The sequence below is a fragment of the Pseudophryne corroboree genome, chromosome 1 (genome assembly GCF_028390025.1).
Source record: "Pseudophryne corroboree isolate aPseCor3 chromosome 1, aPseCor3.hap2, whole genome shotgun sequence".
Lineage (NCBI taxonomy): Eukaryota > Metazoa > Chordata > Amphibia > Anura > Myobatrachidae > Pseudophryne > Pseudophryne corroboree.
Window position 1 is genome coordinate 939,049,038 of NC_086444.1, and position 19,489 is coordinate 939,068,526.

The 19,489-nt window shown below is 45.9% G+C and overlaps 1 pseudogene; it reads right to left on the reverse strand.

Annotated features, from left to right (window-relative positions):
* Window positions 1–11,556: 11,556 nt before the first annotated feature.
* Window positions 11,557–11,674, reverse strand: LOC134944718 (5S ribosomal RNA; annotated as a pseudogene).
* Window positions 11,675–19,489: the final 7,815 nt, after the last annotated feature.

Consider the following 19,489-nt stretch of genomic DNA (forward strand, 5'->3'; position numbering starts at 1 on the left):
GCTGAGGAAGTCTGCTTCCCAGTTGTCCACTCCCGGGATGAACACTGCTGACAGTGCTATCACGTGATTCTCCGCCCAGCGAAGGATCCTGGCAGCTTCTGCCATTGCACTCCTGCTTCTTGTGCCGCCCTGTCTGTTTACATGGGCGACTGCCGTGATGTTGTCCGACTGGATCAACACCGGTCTTCCTTGAAGCAGAGGTTCCGCCTGGCTTAGAGCATTGTAGATTGCTCTTAGTTCCAGAATGTTTATGTGAAGAGACTTTTCCAGGCTCGACCACACTCCCTGGAAGTTTCTTCCTTGTGTGACTGCTCCCCAGCCTCTCAGGCTGGCGTCCGTGGTCACCAGGATCCAATCCTGTATGCCGAATCTGCGGCCCTCCAAAAGATGAGCCCTCTGCAACCACCACAGAAGAGATACCCTTGTCCTTGGAGACAGGGTTATCCGCAGGTGCATCTGAAGATGCGTGCATTGATGTACAGACACCTTTCCTGGTTTTAGGAGATTCCTGACCAGGTCGGATAACTCCTTGGCTTTTTCCTCGGGAAGAAAAACCTTTTTCTGAACCGTGTCCAGAATCATCCCTAGGAACAGCAGACGAGTTGTCGGCATTAATTGGGATTTTGGAATATTCAGAATCCATCCGTGCTGCTTTAGCACCTCTTGAGATATTGCTAATCCCATCTCTAGCTGTTCTCTGGACCTTGCCCTTATTAGGAGATCGTCCAAGTATGGGATAATTAATACGCCTTTTCTTCGAAGAAGAATCATCATCTCGGCCATTACCTTTGTAAAGACCCGAGGTGCCGTGGACAAACCAAACGGCAGCGTCTGAAACTGATAGTGACAGTTTTGTACAACGAACCTGAGGTACCCCTGGTGTGAGGGGTAAATTGGAACGTGGAGATACGCATCCTTGATGTCCAAGGATACCATAAAGTCCCCTTCTTCCAGGTTCGCTATCACTGCTCTGAGTGACTCCATCTTGAACTTGAACTTCTTTATGTACAGGTTCAAGGACTTCAGATTTAGAATAGGCCTTACCGAGCCATCCGGCTTCGGTACCACAAATAGAGTGGAATAATACCCCTTCCCTTGTTGTAGAAGAGGTACCTTGACTATCACCTGCTGAGAGTACAGCTTGTGAATGGCTTCCAAAACCGTCTCCCTTTCGGAAGGGGACGTTGGTAAAGCAGACTTCAGGAAACGGCGAGGTGGATCTGTCTCTAATTCCAACCTGTACCCCTGAGATATTATCTGCAGGATCCAGGGATCTACCTGCGAGTGAGCCCACTGCGCGCTGTAATTTTTGAGACGACCTCCCACCGTCCCCGAGTCCGCTTGAGAAGCCCCAGCGTCATGCTGAGGCTTTTGTAGAAGCCGGGGAGGGCTTCTGTTCCTGGGAAGGAGCTGCCTGTTGCTGTTTCTTCCCTCGACCTCTGCCTCGTGGCAGATATGAATAGCCCTTTGCTCTCTTATTTTTAAAGGAACGAAAGGGCTGCGGTTGAAAAGTCGGTGCCTTTTTCTGTTGGGGAGTGACTTGAGGTAGAAAGGTGGATTTCCCGGCTGTAGCCGTGGCCACCAAATCTGATAGACCGACTCCAAATAACTCCTCCCCTTTATACGGCAAAACTTCCATATGCCGTTTTGAATCCGCATCGCCTGTCCACTGTCGCGTCCATAAAGCTCTTCTGGCCGAAATGGACATAGCACTTACCCGTGATGCCAGTGTGCAGATATCCCTCTGTGCATCACGCATATAAAGAAATGCATCCTTTATTTGTTCTAACGACAGTAAAATATTGTCCCTGTCCAGGGTATCAATATTTTCAATCAGGGACTCTGACCAAACTACCCCAGCACTGCACATCCAGGCAGTCGCTATAGCTGGTCGTAGTATAACACCTGCATGTGTGTATATACTTTTTTGGATATTTTCCATCCTCCTATCTGATGGATCTTTAAGTGCGGCCGTCTCAGGAGAAGGTAACGCCACTTGTTTTGATAAGCGTGTTAGCGCCTTGTCCACCCTAGGAGGTGTTTCCCAGCGCTCCCTAACCTCTGGCGGGAAAGGGTATAATGCCAATAATTTCTTTGAAATTATCAGCTTTTTATCAGGGGCAACCCACGCTTCATCACACACGTCATTTAATTCTTCTGATTCAGGAAAAACTATAGTGTAGTATCAGCTAAATGTAACGCCTCCTTCATTGCCAAAATCATATAACGTGTGGCCCTACTGGAAAATACGGTTGATTCGTCACCGTCACCACTGGAATCAGTGCCTGTGTCTGGGTCTGTGTCGACCGACTGAGGCAAAGGGCGTTTTACAGCCCCTGACGGTGTTTGAGGCGCCTGGACAGGCACTAATTGATTGTCCGGCCGCCTCATGTCGTCAAACGACTGCTTTAGCGTGTTGACACTATCCCGTAATTCCATAAATAAAGGCATCCATTCTGGTGTCGACCCCCTAGGAGGTGACATCCCCATATTTGGCAATTGCTCCGCCTCCACACCAATATCGTCCTCATACATGTCGACACACACGTACCGACACACAGCAGACACACAGGGAATGCTCTAAACGAAGACAGGACCCACTAGCCCTTTGGGGAGACAGAGGGAGAGTCTGCCAGCACACACCAAAAAGCGCTATATATGACAGGGATAGCCTTATAATAAGTGCTCCCTTATAGCTGCTTTATATATATCAAGATATTGCCATTAAATTTGCCCCCCCTCTCTGTTTTACCCTGTTTCTGTAGTGCAGTGCAGGGGAGAGACCTGGGAGCCGTCCTGACCAGCGGAGCTGTGAGAGGAAATGGCGCCGTGTGCTGAGGAGATAGGCCCCGCCCCTTTTTCGGCGGGCTCGTCTCCCGCTATTTTGTGAATACAGGCAGGGGTTAAATATCTCCATATAGCCTCTGGGGGCTATATGTGAGGTATTTTTAGCCTTTATATAGGTTTACATTTGCCTCCCAGGGCGCCCCCCCCCAGCGCCCTGCACCCTCAGTGACTGCGTGTGAAGTGTGCTGAGAGGAAAATGGCGCACAGCTGCAGTGCTGTGCGCTACCTTTAGAAGACTGCAGGAGTCTTCAGCCGCCGATTCTGGACCTCTTCTTACTTCAGCATCTGCAAGGGGGCCGGCGGCGCGGCTCCGGTGACCATCCAGGCTGTACCTGTGATCGTCCCTCTGGAGCTGATGTCCAGTAGCCAAGAAGCCAATCCATCCTGCACGCAGGTGAGTTCACTTCTTCTCCCCTCTGTCCCTCGTTGCAGTGATCCTGTTGCCAGCAGGAATCACTGTAAAATAAAAAACCTAAGCTAAACTTTCTCTAAGCAGCTCTTTATGAGAGCCACCTAGAATTGCACCCTTCTCGGCCGGGCACAAAAATCTAACTGGAGTCTGGAGGAGGGTCATAGGGGGAGGAGCCAGTGCACACCACCTGATCTGGAAAAGCTTTACTTTTTGTGCCCTGTCTCCTGCGGAGCCGCTATTCCCCATGGTCCTTTCAGGAACCCCAGCATCCACTAGGACGATAGAGAAATCTTCTTTATTGCAGAATATTATAGAGTTTCATCTAAGGCCATCTACAAGATAACTGAAGCTTTTTCAAAATTCAATAGCACACAATGATTCTCTGCACACTCACAAAAGCTGGATAGTGCTACTAGCAATACTCCATATTGGCTCCTTTAGGGAGGCTTTAATCCTTATAGCCAATGTCTGTACTTGTGGACATGCATGAAGTGCCACAAAGGGACATGGTCATGTTCAGCTTAGCTCCAGAGAGACCCAGCTACTGTATTACTGCTAGATCACAGGTTCCTAAACTCGATCCCCAGGACCCCACACAGTGCATGTTTTCCAGGTATCCTCACAGAACCACTAGTGAAATAATTAGCTCCACCTGTGGATCCTTTAAAATGGATCAGTGAGTAATGAATACATCTGCTGGGTAACGTGGAAAACGTGAACTATGTGGGTTCCTGAGGACTGAGTTTAGGAACCTGTGATCTAGCAGTAACCATTAGAACCATTGTAGTAGATCCATCCTGCTGCAACTGCTGGTACCACTTGCGTCCTGCACCACTACCCACATTCAGCCACCGGCTGTGATCTTTATGCTTCGCTCTATGCTGAAGGGTCGGTATATGTATAACTGTGAGTATGACTGTACGAATTACAAAAGCTGAATAAACAAGCCCGCTGGTTAAGTACTGGGCTGTTTATACCACCACTCTGCCACACCACTGCCACATGTACAAACCTCAAAGCCCTTGAGGTGGCACCTTAAGAGAGTTTTGCATAAAATAATGCCTTCAATTAGGGTGGCCAATCCCGGGATCGGTGGGATCCCGGCCTGAAATTGGCCGGGATTCAATCCCGGGATTGGAGCTTCCAATCCCGGGAATTTTGGGATTGGCCACCAACCTATTTTTGGATATGTCGGGTAGCATTGAGCATACTCAGGATGCTCAGATGCTGCCCGGCTCCCCCTGCTTACCCCCCCCTGGCTCTGGATGGCCTGCGCAGCGTGACGTGAAGTCAGAGGTCACGCTGCGCAGCCACCTGCCCAACTGCCGGACCTCACTGCTGCACTGCCCGCACAGCCGCCGGATCGCGTAGGAAGTGTCCCACCCTCCCTCCCAGCCAGATTGCTGTGAGTTATCTTGCTTGGGCAGGGCGGGGGGGGGGAGGGGGACACACATTGAAATGCAGCCAATCCCGGGAACATTTTTTCAATCCCGATTCCCGGGATTGAAAAAATGGCCCGGGATGGGCCACCCTACCCTCAATTATCAATGAACTGAAGAAGGTTAAGAAGAACTAAGGAAGATTTTCTGAAATATAATGTAAGAAAGTGATAAACTAATAAACATGCTTAGCTGTGTGTCGGTGACTCACCAGGTCTAGAAGGCGGCTACTGGTATGGTTGGAGCTCTGGTCTTCTCTGCTACTTGTCCATCCACTGGGTGCCACCATCTATGTGTAGATCCAGCTTTGGTCTCTTCTAAAAGGCGCTGAAACCACCATTTTGGTGAAGACTGACACATCTGCAGCTCTCCAGATTTCCCTCAGCTGACCACTGCAGCTGATCACAGTTTTCACTATCTCAGAGGTTCTCAAACACGGTCCTTCAGGCACAACAACGGTCCAGGTTTTAGGTATATTCCTGGCTCAGCACAAATGAGTAAATCAAATTGACTGAGATGTTAATATACACACATATTCCGCAGTGCTGTACAGAGAATATTTGCCCATTCACATCAGTCCCTGCCCCAGTGGAGCTTACAATCTATATTCCCTATCACATGTACAGTACATGCAGACACATTCACGCTAGGGGTAATTTTTTGTTGGGAGCCAATTAACCTACCAGTATATTTTTGGATAGTGGGAGGAAACCGGAGTACCCAGAGGAAACCCACGCTAGTACATAGGGCCATGGTGGGAATCCACTGACCCCAGTGCTGTGAGGCAGTAATGCTAACCATTACACCATCTGTACTGCCCAAAACTTAAACTTAAAACCTTGTGTGTTGGGGTGCCTTGAGGACCGCATTTGAGAAACTCTGCACTATACTATATAAACTCTTCATTGTCAGATCCATGTTTCTCTGCTTGTGAGTAGCTCTCTTACTCCTCTCCTAGGTGTGAAGAGTCCTGTGTATCAGACCCTAGGCCTAGTAGTTTTTGATTATTGCTTCTCTGTCCCCTCTACCTTTTGGTTTATTTACTAGTATAGGAATCACTGCCTGTGATCCAGGTCCTTGGCTCACCATTTCCTGGATTCCAATTATGTACTGTGCCTGTTCTAGTTGCATATCCCTTTAGTCATCTGGAACTTGTCCAGCGAGGTTCCTTTCGTAAAGTCTAAATTCCTTTGAAAGTTTCCCTGAAAAGGACCAAAGCCTTGTTAGACTCCACTCCCTTAGGTAAAGCTCTACAAACCAGTAGTGATGACAACAAATCCTAAAGAGCATATTGAATTTTGACACAAAACAATTATATAAAAGTTATTGTAGCTAAAGGTGCTTCTTCAAGCTTCTGAAACATGGTGAGAACTCTATTTTAAATACAGATATAGCCACGCTCATTGTGCAACAACTACACTGAACGAGCACTCTCTGCACAGTGCCATATTCCATTCTGCAGTGCCTCATCAGCTCTGCTGAGATTCTGACTCAGCTGTGACCTCACCCTCTGTCAGGGACATGCAGTCAGGAAAGGGAGTGCCTCTCCTGACTTTAGTGGTTAAAATAATACAAAGAAGATAATTATGACACATATTCTGTGTCAGAAGTATCTGCTTTGTATTATGCTAACCATTTTTACTTTAAAATTATGTTTGGGAGGCACCGATAGCGGTGCCTCCCATTGACAATAGGAAAGCTGCGAGGTGGGAGGCAGGTAGGGGCAGGGCCAAGCCATGGGCAGTAAAAGCCCATTGAAAATAACATATAAAGCGGCACTAGTTTAAGTGCCTCGGTGACAGGGGCGTGCTTTCACTACACATGAAAGCATGCCCCTGTCAATCAAGCAGATGTGATTGGGCAGCGGATCTGTCACTGGATACAGCTGTCCAGTGATGGATTCGCTGTCATCACTGGTTGGGCAGTGGGATGTGCGGTGAAGGTGCTGCGTTAGCGGTGGCGGGACCCAGTGGGGATAGTTGGCAAGATGGCAGGCCTGGATCCAAGAGGATCCAGTCCCTGCCTGTCATTTTTGCAGAGTTCGGCAGCGGAGCGGTTCCAATTTAAAAAATGGCGCAGTTAGCTTCATTTTTTAAATCTACAATGGCCGCCATGAGCCAATCACGGCTTGCTGTGTCATTCCTCCGCCCATTGAGGCTGGCTTATAAAAGCCAGTGGGAGGCAGCAAACAAGAGCTTCCGAAGACAGAAGATGTCGGGAAGCCCAGGGGAGTCGGCGGCCATTGAAAAGAGCTGTCCGAAGACCGCCGTTCCCCAGGTGAAGACACGGAAGCCCTGGGGGGGTGGCAGACCCCAGGTGAAGACAGAAGACTCCAAAAGTCCTGGGGAGGTGGCCATGGAAAAGAGCTGCCCAAAGGCCGCCGGCCGAGGAGAAGACCCTGTACAATAAACTTTTTAAAATAAAGTGTGTCTTGTATTTATTTTAATATTTTCTTTACAGGAGGACTACAGGTGCCAGCGGGCCCTGAATATCTGGGCATGCAGGCACTTGTGGCTCTTCAAGGGCCTGCATGCTGGGGCAGGCTTGCTGGGACCTGTAGGCCACCTGAAAAGAACAGTATTAGTATGTCAATAACCCCGAACCCACCGCCACCAGGGGTGCGGGGCATAAGCCCAGTGCTGGTTGTTGCTCGGGTGGGGGGGGACTCCATTTATTTTATTTCTGGGGTCCCCACTTTCCGAGGAATTCCAGCCCTGGGATGACTGGTTTGAGGGAAGTTTAATACGATGGCAGGGGAACCCCACACTGAGTGTCCCCCCTGCTATGGCATTACTCCCCCTGGCTGGTTCAGCCTGGTAGATTTGTTTAAGTATGGGGAACCCCATTCGTTTTGTTTTTTTCTCCATGGGAGGGGTGACTCATCCAGTGCCTCACCAGGCACTGACCCCATCGCACGTCACTGCCCTCTGTACTCCGGTGTGTGAACCCCAGTTTGTGTCTCGTGGTCTCTAGTCTATTGTGTGAGCCACTACTGCTAGAGGTTTAAGGCCCTAATTCAAAGTTGATTGCAAAACAACATTTTCCTCTAATGGGCAAAACCATGTGCACTGCAAGTGGGACAGATATAACGGGGTGTGCTCAAATTGAAGTCTAAATTGCAGTGTAAATATAAAGCAGCCAGTATTTACCCTGTACAGAAACAAAATAACCCACCCAAATCTAACTCTCTCTGTACATGTTATATTTGCCCCACCTGCAGTGTACATGGTTTTGCCCATTAGAAGAAAATTTTGTTTTGCAATCAACCTTGAATTAAGCCCTAAGTCCAGGTGGCGACCTAAGTTCCGGTGTACGTGTCGTGAACTAAGGAAACAGTGGGGGGATGTTATTGGTGGAAGACCCTCTAACTGACTCTAGGGATCTCACACAAATAGTACTAGAGTTCCTAACATTCACATGAAATTAGTTTCCTTTCATTTGATGACAGGGCTCCTAAGACATTGGTACTACGAGGTTTGACCAGTGGAAAGGATATGGCTATCCCTTTTGTGCACTATGTGCATATGTAGCAGTCAGCCAAAATATTTCTTTGTGGTGTGCGCAGTAATGGTTGTGGCTATGGCATTGCGGGGGCCTAAACAGTCCCCAGTACAATGCTTTGTGCCCCTATCTTGGTGCGCCTGCTTGGTGAGTGCTAGATTCTTAAGGTGGGTACACACGGAACGATTAGAGCCACTATGTGGGCGTTCCTGATCAATCGGAACGACACATCGTTTACATCGGTTTATACGTATGAACGATAACGATGGCGATGCTCGCACCCGCGGGTCGCTAATGACAGCCCCAGATCTTTTGAACATGCAAGAAGATCTGGGGCTGTCGTTAGCAATGTCACGCTGCCGAATAACCCCCTCTCCCCCCCCCCCTCCCGCTGCCGTTCGTCACTGATGTCGCTCCCCGCCGGCCACGATGTGTTGTTCAGTGACACATCGTGCCATGTGTACAGACCATCAGTTGGTGAAAGCTAGATTGTTTATTATCTCCTTAAATGTAAAAACATGGATTTGAAAGAAGGTTTATTTTTATTCTTCAATTAGATTAAATATAACAAAATATAACACGTTAATATTGCATTGTATTATAGAGCTTGTTAATCTCAGTAATTGCAGTCCCTATAGATACCTATGGAGATTGCTATTGAAACTGGAGATATCTTGAAGGTCCCTCCTCCTTAAATCCTGGAGAGCCTCAATATTTAGGGGTATTCCCAGAAAATTGGTGTTTGGGGGGGGTGGGATCTGACATGTATTCTCTCCTTTCCACTTCTGTATCAGTGCTGGGTATCACTGTGACCAGAAGCATTTTTATTGAAAGCTGTGATCTTGAATTCACTATGTTATTACATGCTACAGTATTTGTATTTTATCACCTTATAAATTATTGTGTCTTATTGCCTCTCCTTTATCACCAGCCCATTTTCATCCAAAAGTGAGCATTTCTGGCAGATTAGGATGGTGTTTGACTTTATCCTTAGTAGGAAATATTTTGTAGTGATTGTGCATCTATAAAGGGGTTACCGTGGCAATAGGTCTGAAAGTGGGGCCTTCATTTCCATTGTGAATGCATGAATCAGCTAGCCAGGTTACCCATGCACATATCCCTCCATGAAAATTGTAAATCAAGTACCATTATTCCCAGCCAGTATCATAGGGGCAGCTTTGTATCACTTATTAATATTTTATTTACAAATGGTGACGATAACAGATTTTCTACTGCTGTGATAAGCAACAGTTGAAAATAATTGTCAGTGCTACTTTTTAATATATATAGGCTCATAAACAGCTTTCCCATATATCCCCTATCCTCACTGTCATTATTTTGGAAACAGGCGGTGGCTGATATAGGGAAAGATACTGTAGGTAGAAGACGGTGGGGAGGGGTTACACTTACATGTAGACGTATTATTTATAGTAATTAAACCCCTGGGTAGATTTACATATGGACCTTTAGCCATAGCCGACGATCAACGGCCACAGGAATCAATGCTAAATTAGACTTGCTTGTCATTGACTCTTGTTGCCATTTTGAAACCATTGGTCAAAGCAGACGATTAACCCTCTGATGACAGTCATTCTTGCTTTTCCCTATATACAGCAGGTAATATAGGTTCCACATTTGATTATAAAAAAGGTATTGTCTGTTCTTATGTCATCATATTTATTTTATCATTTCATCTGTTGAATTCCTACATGTAATTACTTTGTACTGTATTTCAACATCTTTTTACCAGGATTTAACTCCCCACTTGCATGTTATTCAGCTTGTACACCAGAACCAGCTAAAATTTCATTAAAACTGAACATACTGGGGGGAGGGGGGGAGGGGGGGGGGGGGGAGGGCGCACTATTGAGATCGCCTGCACAAGAATTAAGGTCAAGTTCTGCCACTTAGCACTGATTTAGGGCCCACTTCAGCATGGATCGTAGATGTGCGAAAAACGCACATCTACGATCCAATACTCTGACATAGTCCCGGATCCAGCCCCCCTCTTCCCCCTCAAATATGCACAGTGGCGAACCTATCACATGTTTAGGGTAGCCCTCTGCCTACATAGTCTAGCTGCAAAGGCAGATGACTACCCACCATGTTTTGGGTCGCAGCCATGTTTCGCTGTCACACGCAGCCGCCACGGCCAGCCCCGCCATTACTTACTTGCGTCCCCCGGTTTATCATCACTAGTTTGTTTCTAGCAATTTATTAACACATCTTCATTGGATCCTAATGCCTCATTGCCCCCGTGTCACTTTATGCATGTCATAGCACAGCCTACATTTTACAGTATATCAGCACTTTATTAACCCATTTTCTTGAAAGTACATAGAACTGCTTCATAATTCTTGTGTCATTTAACTCTCTGCTCCCGGACCTTTATTCATTTACCAAAATGTATAGTCCCTGAGTTAATTACATGTCATTTCTGAGTAATGCATTCATTAAGTTTACATGTTCAACCTACCCACATCTTTTATCTACTTTTGTTAAATTTGTCACTTTTCTAGTGCTTACCCTAAATTTGATTTCAACACCTCATTGAACAAATCTTCATTTGGTTCACGTACCTCATTTTCCAGCATTCATTATTGCCCCACGGTTATTATACTATTTAACTCCTTGCTCCATGTAGTTAATAGTTGTGAATGGTCAATTCCATATAATCCCATGGTCTATTACATCACTGAGCAAATCATTAATTCATATTACATACAAATTCACTCAGAATTATTTAGACCTTTATCAATCTGCGCACCCCCTCACTGGGCTTAACGTTTATACTTGTCATTATTCCAAAGTCTAGCTCTTTCAGTTCAGTTGTAAGTCTTTATTTACTCCTGCTTCATTTAAATGAAGTACTGTACCTCACTGCATTTTCATTTTCCAGCATACATTCATGTTTAGTTCAATGTGTTTCATTTGGTTCGGCTTTTTAGAAATCCGAACTCACCCGAATTTAGGGGATCCGAGTTAAACGTGTCACGATTCAGAGGTTCCCTCTGTTCAGAATTTGGATTTAAAATCAGAATCTTGGGTTTTAGATTGCTTGAGAAAGACAAAAGACTCTTTTTGGGAGCACTCTTCAAAATAAATCTCTACAAATATAAATCAAAATAATAATGTGCTGGTGAGTTACTTAAAACTTAACATTTATTCTGTTTATATATTAAAATAAAGACTAATTGTCCAATATTAAAAAATCTTGATTCACCTGGCAATTCATAAGGTTCAAGGTAAGGTTGGTGAAAGTATAATTCACAATGCTGATCCAAAAGCTCTATGATGTTAAAGTCAACCTGTGATAAGGGCTAAGGGGTGAGTTAAAGTATTCCTCCAAATAGTAGTTGCCCACAGTACTCAGTGTTCCTAGGTGGTCTCCCATCCAAGTACTGACCAGGCCTATCCTGCTTAGCTTCCGAAATTGGACAGGATCGGGCGTATTCAGGATAGTATGGCCATGGGCCATACTATCCTGAAAATGCCCGATCCTGTCACAACTTAGGGTGGTTTTGGCAAAACCAAATCACGAGGGTCCACACACATCTGTAGTTTAATTCTCCTTCTTCATAGTTTTGTATTGGATCATCCAGCTCCCATAGCCCCCTTCTTAGCTGTATTATTGCTTATGGTTTCCGTTCTTGTTAATCTCATTCCTAATTTTGTACTTGTCACTCCTTTTTGTACGATAGGATCATGCGAAAATACAGTATCCTACTCCTGTTTCTACAAACTGGACAGTACTAGGGTTGAATACATGCAGCCTAAGTGCAATTTATAGTTGATAAACCCTTTCAATGGAAATCATTTTTTCTGTTTGGTCATCTTCAGTTTACTTTACTATATCTGGATATCCGAATATATCCACTGAATAATATCCTGCTTGGGACCAGAGGAATTTTGGATAACGGATTTTTCCGTATTTTGGAATAATTGCATACCATAATGAGATATTATGGTGATGGGACCTAAATCTAAGCACAGGATGCAGCCTGAAGGTAATTTTAGCCAATATTTTTTATAAATTTGTGCATTAAACAAAGTGTGTATACATTCACACAATTCATTTATGTTTCATATACACCTTTTACACACAGCCTGAAGGTCATTTAGTACAATATTTTTAATAACTTTGAGTATTAAACAAAGTTTGTGTACATTGAGCCATTAAAAAAATAAGAATTTACTTACCGATAATTCTATTTCTCATAGTCCGTAGTGGATGCTGGGACTCCGTCAGGACCATGGGGGATAGCGGGCTCCGCAGGAGACAGGGCACATCTAAAAAAGCTTTTAGGTCACATGGTGCGTACTGGCTCCTCCCCCTATGACCCTCCTCCAAGCCTCAGTTAGGTACTGTGCCCGGACGAGCGTACACAATAAGGAAGGATCTTGAATCCCGGGTAAGACTCATACCAGCCACACCAATCACACCGTACAACTTGTGATCTGAACCCAGTTAACAGTATGATAACACAAACGAAGTAGCCTCTGAACAGATGGCTCACAACAACAGTAATAACCCGATTTTTGTAACAATAACTATGTACAAGCATTGCAGACAATCCGCACTTGGGATGGGCGCCCAGCATCCACTACGGACTATGAGAAATAGAATTATCGGTAAGTAAATTCTTATTTTCTCTAACGTCCTAGTGGATGCTGGGACTCCGTCAGGACCATGGGGATTATACCAAAGCTCCCAAACGGGCGGGAGAGTGCGGATGACTCTGCAGCACCGAATGAGAGAACTCCAGGTCCTCTTTAGCCAGAGTATCAAATTTGTAAAATTTTACAAACGTGTTCTCCCCTGACCACGTAGCTGCTCGGCAAAGTTGTAATGCCGAGACTCCTCGGGCAGCCGCCCAGGATGAGCCCACTTTCCTTGTGGAATGGGCCTTTACAGATTTAGGCTGTGGCAGGCCTGCCACAGAATGTGCAAGTTGGATTGTACTACATATCCAACGTGCAATCGTCTGTTTAGACGCAGGAGCACCCAACTTGTTGGGTGCATACAATGTAAACAACGAGTCAGATTTTCTGACTCCAGCTGTCCTTGAAATATATATTTTTAATGCTCTGACAACGTCCAGTAACTTGGAGTCCTCCAAGTCGCTAGTAGCCGCAGGCACCACAATAGGCTGGTTCAAGTGAAATGCCGAAACCACCTTAGGGAGAAATTGAGGACGTGTCCTCAATTCTGCCCTGTCCGAATGGAATATCAGATATGGGCTTTTGTATGACAAAGCTGCCAACTCCGAAACTCTCCTGGCTGAAGCCAGGGCCAACAGCATGGTTACCTTCCATGTAAGGTATTTTAAATCTACCGATTTTAAAGGCTCAAACCAATGAGATTTGAGAAAATTTAGAACCACGTTCAAATCCCACGGTGCCACTGGAGGCACTATTGGGGGTTGTATATGTAGTACACCTTTGACAAAAGTTTGTACTTCAGGCACTGACGCCAATTCCTTCTGGAAGAAAATTGATAAGGCCGAAATTTGAACTTTAATGGACCCCAATTTGAGGCCCATAGACAATCCTGCTTGCAGGAAATGTAAGAATCGACCCAATTGAAATTCTTCCGTTGGAGCCTTCTTGGCCTCACACCACGCAACATATTTTCTCCAAATGCGGTGATAATGTTGTGCGGTCACTTCTTTCCTGGCTTTAATTAAAGTAGGAATAACTTCCTCAGGAATGCCCTTCTCTTTTAGAATCCGGCGTTCAACCGCCATGCCGTCAAACGCAGCCGCGGTAAGTCTTGGAACATACAAGGTCCCTGCTGAAGCAGATCCCTTCTTAGAGGTAGAGGCCACGGATCCTCCGTGAGCATCTCTTGAAGTTCCGGATACCAAGTTCTTCTTGGCCAGTCCGGAGCTACCAGTATTGTTCTTACTCCTCTTTTCCGTATAATTCTCAGTACCTTTGGTATGAGAGGCAGAGGAGGGAACACATACACTGACTGGTACACCCACGGTGTTACCAGAGCGTCCACAGCTATTGCCTGAGGGTCTCTTGACCTGGCGCAATACCTGTCCAATTTTTTGTTGAGGCGAGACGCCATCATGTCCACCTTTGGTTTTTCCCAACGGTTCACAATCATGTGGAAAACTTCTGGATGAAGTCCCCACTCTCCCGGGTGAAGGTCGTGTCTGCTGAGGAAATCTGCTTCCCAGTTGTCCACTCCCGGGATGAACACTGCTGACAGTGCTACGACATGATTCTCCGCCCAGCGCAGAATCCTTGCAGCTTCTGCCATTGCACTCCTGCTTCTCGTGCCGCCTTGTCGGTTTACGTGGGCGACTGCCGTGATGTTGTCGGACTGGATCAACACCGGCTGACCCTGAAGCAGCGATTTTGCCAGGCTTAGAGCATTGTAGATCGCTCTTAGCTCCAGTATATTTATGTGAAGAGACGTCTCCAGGTTTGACCACACGCCCTGGAAGTTTCTTCCCTTTGTGACTGCTCCCCAACCTCGTAGGCTGGCATCCGTAGTCACCAGGACCCAGTCCTGTATGCCGAATCTGCGGCCCACTAACAGATGGGCAGTCTGCAACCACCACAGGAGAGACAACCTTGTTCTCGGTGACAGTGTTATCCGCTGATGCATGTGCAGATGCGATCCGGACCATTTGTCCAGCAGATCCCACTGAAATGTTCGTGCATGGAATCTGCCGAATGGAATCGCTTCGTACGAAGCCACCATCTTTCCCAGGACTCTTGTGCATTGATGTACTGACACAGTTCCTGGTTTTAGGAGGTTCTTGACAAGTTCGGATAACTCCCTTGCTTTCTCTTCCGGGAGAAATACCTTTTTCTGAACCGTGTCCAGAATCATGTCCAGGAACAGCAGATGTGTTGTCGGGGTCAATTGAGATTTTGGAAGATTTAGAATCCACCCGTGTTGCTGAAGCACTACTTGTGTTAGCGCTACACCGACTTCCAGCTGTTCTCTGGACTTTGCCCTTATCAGGAGATCGTCCAAGTAAGGGATAATTAATACGCCTTTTCTTCGTAGAAGAACCATCATTTCGGTCATTACCTTGGTAAAGACCCGAGGGGCCGTGGACAACCCAAACGGCAGCGTTTGAAACTGATAATGACAGTCTTGTATCACGAACCTGAGATACCCTTGTGTGAGGGGTAAATCGGGACATGTAGATAAGCATCTTTTATGTCCAAGGACACCATGAAGTCTCCTTCTTCCAGATTCGCTATCACTGCTCTGAGTGACTCCATCTTGAACTTGAATTTCTTTATGTACAGGTTCAAGGATTTCAGATTTAGAATAGGCCTTACCGAACCGTCCGGTTTCGGTACCACAAATAGTGTGGAATAATACCCCTTTCCCTGTTGTAGGAGGGGTACCTTGACTATCACCTGCTGAGAATACAGCTTGTGAATGGCTTCCAAAACCGACGTCCTTTCTGAGGGAGACGTTGGTAAAGCAGACTTTAGGAACCGGCGAGGGGGAGACCTTTCGAACTCCAGCATGTAACCCTGAGATACTATCTGCAGGACCCACGGGTCCACTTGTGAGTGAACCCATTGATTGCTGAAAATCTTGAGTCGACCCCCCACCGTTCCTGAGTCCGCTTGTAAAGCCCCAGCGTCATGCTGATGGCTTTGTAGAAGCCGGGGCGGGCTTCTGTTCCTGGGCAGGGGCTGCTTGCTGCCCTTTCTTACCCTTTCCTCTGCCTCGCGGCAGATAAGACTGTCCTTTTGGTCGCTTTTTATAGGAGCGAAAGGACTGCGGCTGAAAAGACGGTGTCTTTTTCTGTTGGGAGGGGGTCTGAGGTAAAAAAGTGGATTTGCCGGCAGTTGCCGTGGCCACCAGGTCCGAAAGACCGACCCCAAACAATTCCTCTCCTTTATATGGCAATACTTCCATATGCCTCTTGGAATCCGCATCACCTGACCACTGTCGCGTCCATAAACTTCTTCTGGCAGATATGGACATCGCGCTTACTCTTGATGCTAGAGTACAAACATCCCTCTGAGCATCTCGCATATAAAGGAAAGCATCCTTTAATTGCTCTAGAGTCAATAAAATACTGTCCCTATCCAGGGTATCAATATTTTCAGTCAGAGAATCCAACCACACTACCCCAGCACTGCACATCCAGGCTGAGGCTATTGCCGGTCGCAGTATAACACCAGTATGTGTGTATATACTCTTCAGTGTAGTTTCCAGCCTCCTATCTGCTGGATCCTTGAGGGCGGCCGTATCAGGAGACGGCAACGCCACTTGCTTTGATAAACGTGTGAGCGCCTTATCCACCCTAGGGGGTGTTTCCCAGCGCGCCCTAACCTCTGGTGGGAAAGGGTATAATGCCAATAACTTCTTGGAAATTAGCAGTTTTCTATCGGGGTTAACCCACGCTTCATCACACACGTCATTCAATTCCTCTGATTCTGGAAAAAATACAGGTAGTTTTTTCACCCCCCACATAATACCCCTTTTTGAGGTACCAGCAGTATCAGAGATCTGCAAAGCCTCCTTCATTGCCGTGATCATATAACGTGTGGCCCTATTGGAAAATACGTTTGTTTCTTCACCGTCGACACTAGATTCATCTGTGTCGGTACCCGTGTCGACTGACTGAGGTAAAGGACGTTTTACAGCCCCTGACGGTGTCTGAGACGCCTGAACCGGTACTAACTGGTTTGCCGGGCGTCTTATTTCGTCAACTGACTTTTGTAATGTGCTGACATTATCACGTAATTCCATAACTAAAGCCATCCATTCCGGTGTCGACTCCCTAGGGGGTGACATTACCATCATCGGCAATTGCTCTGCCTCCACACCAACATCGTCCTCATACATGTCGACACACACGTACCGACACACAGCAGCCACACAGGGAATGCTCTAATCGAAGACAGGACCCCCTAGCCCTTTGGGGAGACAGAGGGAGAGTTTGCCAGCACACACCAAAAGCGCTATAAATGTATATAAACAACCCTAGAAGGTGTTGTTTACTATATATGCGCTCTTAATATATAAATATCGCCAATTTATGCCCCCCTTCTCTTTGTTACCCTGTTTCTGTAGTGCAGTGCAGGGGAGAGACCTGGGAGCCTTCCTCACCAGCGGAGCTGAGCAGGAAAATGGCGCTGAGTGCTGAGGAGAATAAGCTCCGCCCCTTTTTCGGCGGGCTTTTCCCCGGTTTTTAAGAAACTGGCCTGGGTTAAAATACATACATATAGCCTTAATGGCTATATGTGATGTATTTATTTTGCCACTAAAGGTAATTATATTGCTGCCCAGGGCGCCCCCAGCAGCGCCCTGCACCCTCCGTGACTGAGTCAGTGAGCCGTGTGACAACAATGGCGCACAGCTGCCGTGCTGTGCGCTACCTTCAAGAAGACTGAGGAGTCTTCTGCCGCCTGCTTTCCGGACCTCCGTTCTGCCGTCTCTTCAGCGTCTGTAAGGGGGATCGGCGGCGCGGCTCCGGGACGAACCCCAGGCTGACCTGTGTTCCGACTCCCTCTGGAGCTAAGTGTCCAGTAGCCTAAGACTCCAATCCATCCTGCACGCAGGTGAGTTGGAAATCTCTCCCCTAAGTCCCTCGATGCAGTGATCCTGTTGCCAGCAGGAATCACTGAGATTGAAACCTAAAAAAAAACTTTTCTAAACAGCTCTTTAGGAGAGCCACCTAGATTGCACCCTCTCGGACGGGCACAAAAACCTAACTGAGGCTTGGAGGAGGGTCATAGGGGGAGGAGCCAGTACGCACCATGTGACCTAAAAGCTTTTTTAGATGTGCCCTGTCTCCTGCGGAGCCCGCTATCCCCCATGGTCCTGACGGAGTCCCAGCATCCACTAGGACGTTAGAGAAACAAAGGTTTCACTATCTCAGTCTCACTAAAAAAAAGTCCGTATTTCGGAATATTTGGATATGGGATACTCAACCTGTATATACATTACTTCACTTGTGTTGCACTAAAACTCTCTTATCTAATCCAATCCATTTTGCACAGTCATAATTTCTGCTGCAATTATACATAAGAACAGTGGTTGCATTGGTGCTGCACAGAATGTGGCTAGGGCCCATTGGGTGTGGAGCTTACATGTTTTTCCCATGTCTGTATGTGTGTTCCTTCATGTGCTCTAGTTTCTTCCTACAATCCCAAAAATGTTCTCATATGTTATTTGTCTTCTGAAATAATGGGCCCATAAGTTTGTGTGGGGTGGGGAATTAAGACTGTAAACTACACCAGTGCAGGGTCTCTTGGAAATTATTAGATATAATCAGGACAGCACTGCATAATAAGATTAGCACTGTAGAAATAAATGATGATAATAGTACTACAGGTTGAGTATCCCATATCCAAATATTCCGAAATACGAAATATTCCGAAATACGGACTTTTTTGAGTGAGAGTGAGATAGTGAAACCTTTGTTTTCTGATGGCTCAATGTACACAAACTTTGTTTAATACTCAAAGTTATTAAAATTGTTGTATTAAATGACCTTCAGGCTGTGTGTATAAGGTGTATATGAAACATAAATGAATTGTGTGAATGTACACACACTTTGTTTAATGCACAAAGTTATAAAAAATATTGGCTAAAATGACCTTCAGGCTGGGTGTATAAGGTGTATATGTAACATAAATGCATTCTGTGCTTAGATTTAGGTCCCATAACCATGATATCTCATTATGGTATGCAATTATTCCAAAATACGAAAAAATCCATTATCCAAAATACCTCTGGTCCCAAGCATTTTGGATAAGGGATACTCAACCTGTACTAATAAATAATCTCTAACAGAAGAGCTAATTGGGCAATGTTTTACACCATTTATGATCACATGCTTTTCTTTACCATAATTTTTTCTTTACCTTTCATCATAGGTCATCCCAATAAATGTATATTTTCCATTCAAATCTATTGGTACCATTTATTATATACATGCTGGTTATTTTTTTTTTTTGCCTTATCCAATATTAGCCTATTTAATAATATTAGTTAAAGCAATGGAGGTTGATGTATCAAGCAGTGGAGAAGTTTCGTTCAGCTTCTATCTAGCATTTTATAGAATGTACTTGATAAATGTTACTTTGATGCTGATTAGTTCTTCACTGGTCTACCTCTCTACTCTCCACCATGTGGAGAACATACAGATTTAACACGGATAGTGCCCTGTTTTGTAGACAGAACAGCATGATGAGGCAGTAATATGATTTCCCAGCAGACAAGATGCCGGCTGTCACTATACTGACAGCGGCATCCCATCTGCTGGAATCCCGGCTGTGAGGCAGCTAGTCC